Below are 3,990 nucleotides of genomic sequence, written 5' to 3'. Positions count from 1 at the left end.
AGAGAAAGAGAGAGAACTGCAGGTCAATATTTCTGATGAACACAGATGCAAAAATCCTGAACAAAATAATAGCAAACTGAATCCAACAATACATTTTAAAAAATCGTTCACCATGACCAAGTAGTATTAATTCCTGGGATGCAAGGGTGGTTCAATATTCACAAATCAATCAATTTGATACACCACATTAATAAAACAAAGAATAAAAGTCATATGATCATCTCAATAGAAGCAGAAAAAGCATTTGACAAAGTACAACATCCATTCATGATAAAAACTCTCAACGAAATAGGTTTAGAGGCAACATCCCGCAACATAATAGAGGCTGTGTATGAAAAACCCACAGCTAACATCATACTCAATAGTGAAAAACAGAGTTTTTCCTCTGAGATCAGAAATAAGACAAAGATGCCTGCTCTTGGAACCTTTATTCAACAGAGGACTGCAAGTCCTAGCTGCAGCCATCAGATAATAAAATGAAATAAAAGGCAACCAAACTGGTAAGGAAGAAGTAAAACAGTATTTGCAGATGACATGATACTGTACATAGAAAACCCTACCTTATAAAATGAAACCAATAAAGTTGCAGGATACAAAATTAGTATACAGAAACCTGTCGTGTTTGTATTCACTAATAATAACTACCAGAAAGAGAAATTAAGAAAACAATCCAATTTACAATTATACTAAAAAATAAAATACATAGGAATAAACTTAACCAAGGAAATGAAAGCCCTGTACTGTCGAAACTATAAGACGCTGAAGAAAGAAACTGAAGATGATATAAACAAATGGAAAGATATTCCATGCTTGTGGATTGGAAGAATTCGTATTGTTAAAATGTCCATACTACCCAAAGCAATCTACAGATTCAAAGCAATCTCTTCACAGACCTAGAACCAATAAGACAAAAATTTGTATGGAGCCACAAAAGACTCTGAGAAGTCAAAGCAATTTTGAGAAAGAAGATTAGAGCTGGAGGTATCACAACCCCAGATTTCGAGATATATTACAAAGGTGTAGTAATCAAAACAAGATGGTACTGGCACAAAAACAGACACATAAATCAATGGAACAAAACACAGAACCCAGCAACAAGCCTAGGCTTATGTGGTCAATTAAGGTACCACAGTGGAGGTACAGAGATATACAGGGGAAAGGACAGTCTCTTCAACAAATGGTATTGGGAAAACTGGACAGCGACATGTAAAAAAATGAAACTAGACCATTCCCTTACAAACGCTTATTGCAGCACTATTTACAATAGCCAAAATATGGAAGCAACCCAAGTATCCATCAATAGATGAACTGATAAAGATGTGGTGTATATACACCCAACAGAACATTACTCAGCCATAAAAAAAAGATGAGATCTTGCCATTTGCAGCAACGTGGGTAGACCCAGAGGGCATTATGCTTAGGGAAATAAGTCAGAGAAAGACAAATACCATGTGATTTCACTGCTATGTGAAATCTAAAAAAACCAAAAACAATCAAACAAAAAATGAGACTCTTAAGTGCAGAGATCAAACTCGTAGTTGCCAGAGGGGAAGTGTAGTGGGGGATGGGTGAAATAGATAAAGGGGATTAAGAGGTACAAACTTCTAGTTCTAAAGTATTAAATAAGTGTACAGAAAAGTACAGCACAGATAATACAGCCAATAATGTAGCAACATTCAGTGACAGATGGTGACTATACTTGTGGTGAGCACTGAGTAATATACAGAATTGTTAAATCATTACGTCGTACGTCTTAAACTAATATAACACTGTATGTTAATTAAACTTCAATTAAAAATGGAAAAATGTAATAAATAAATAGTCAAATTATAGAAGTAGAAAATAGGATGGTGGTTATCAGGGGATGAAGGGAGGTATGGGAAGTTCATGTTCAATGGGGAAGAAGCTACAGTTCTACAAGGTAAGTTCCAGACATCTGCTGTACAACGTTACGCCAATAGTTAGCAATAAGGTATTCTGCACTTACAAATTTCTTAAGAGGACAGATCTCATGTTAAGTGTTCTTACTATAAAAACAAAACAATACCAGGAAACTTAGGGCAGTGATGGATATGTTCATTACCTCGATTGTGGTAATGGTAATATATATACAGCTGTACACATATATCCAAACTCACAAAATTGTCTCTATTTTGTGTAATTATTTATATGCCCATTATCACATCAATAAAGCTGGGAAAATTTTTTTGCTCCAAAGCATTAAAATGATTAATGCTTATATCTGACTTCCCAGTTGCAATATTGGCACCATCTCCACATTACTAAACTCTACCCTGTGCTGTACTTTCAAAAGCACATGCTTTATTTCCTTACATATTTATGACCTCCTTAAAGGCAGGTACGGTATTTTGCTGTGTTTCAAGGACCCCATCACCACCCCCAGTTTTGATGGTTCACTGGGAGGACTTACAGGGTTCAGCATATTGTACTGAGGGCTATAATTTATTACCTCAAAAGGACTCCAAACCAAATCAGCAAAGGGAAAAGGTGCTTGGGGTGGTGAAGTCTAGGGGAAACCAGGTACAAGCTTCCAAGAGCCTCCTCTCACTAGGGTAACACAGGATGAGTTTAACTCCCCTAGCAACAAGTTGTGACATGCGTGAAATGTTGCCAACTAGGAAAACTCATTAGACCTAGTGCCTGGGGCTTTTATTGGGGGCTGATCATGCCCTCTGCCTGGCATATGCCCGAAGTCCAGACTTCCAAAGGAAGGCAGGCGTTCAGCATAAACCACATCATTTGTCTGAATAGTTAGGGCACAGTGAGCCACTCTTGTCAATTCTGGGAATGGTGGGAACCCTCCCCAAATCCAAGTTCCCAAATGCAAGCCAGGGGCCAATCTTATAAATGGGACTTTAAAAGACAGCAGTCAGACCTGCTATGCTTGTTTCTGTCCACTTGGTCACAGGTTAAGTCCCACTAGTGCTCAAATATCTGTTGAATTCCATTTACAACCTTATGCTATTGATAAAATGAGACAACGGGAATCAAAGAAATAAGTTTCATATATATGATGAACGATGTTTATATCTTAAAACTGTCTGCATGTGTTTTTAAAAACTGTCTTGCCACAAAATAGGAGTTTGTTCTGGTATTACCTAAACTTGGAAAACCAATTTCCTGTAAACATCTAGCTAATTATAATAAATATAGAAGTAAACAATATGTAATGGTTAAATCACCACCACAGATAATGACCCAAATATAATTTCTCTTTTTTAAAGAGTTTATTTAATAAAGACAGAGAGACAGCGTGCAAGCAAGCACAAGCGGGGGGGAGGGGCAGAGGGAGAGGGAGAAGACGACTCCCTACTGAGCAGGGAGCCCAATGTGGGGCTCCGTCCCAGGACCCTGCGTGCTTCACCACTGTAGTACCAGAATGACTTTTGCTACCTCCAAATTATGCTCTAAACAAGGGGCCCGTCTTTGAGAATAGAATAAATTGATACATATACCTTGACAGATCAACACAGTCTACTTTATCAGAAACAGACGATTGCAAACTATAAAACCTACCTAGAGCATTCCCTTAATAGACAACATTCTGTATTTTTTAAAAAGATCTTATTTACTTCAGAGAGAGAGTGAGCAAGCACGCGCAAGCATGTGGAGGAGCACGGGGGAAAGATAAGCAGACTCCATGCTGAACATGGAGCCCAACACAGGGCTTGAACCCACAACTCTGAGATCATGACCTGAGCCAAAGCTGAGTCGGTTGCTTAACTGACTGCACCACCCANTCAGAAACAGACGATTGCAAACTATAAAACCTACCTAGAGCATTCCCTTAATAGATTACATTCTGTATTTTTAAAAAAGATCTTATTTACTTCAGAGAGAGAGCGAGCAAGAACACACAAGCATGTGGAGGAGCACGGGGGAAAGATAAGCAGACTCCACGCTGAACATGGAGCCCAACGNAAAGATAAGCAGACTCCATGCTGAACATGGAGCCCAACACAGGGCTTG

This window comes from Ailuropoda melanoleuca, chromosome 15 (assembly GCF_002007445.2).
Source record: "Ailuropoda melanoleuca isolate Jingjing chromosome 15, ASM200744v2, whole genome shotgun sequence".
NCBI classification, from domain to species: Eukaryota; Metazoa; Chordata; class Mammalia; order Carnivora; family Ursidae; genus Ailuropoda; species Ailuropoda melanoleuca.
Note: the sequence above shows the minus strand (reverse complement) of the source record.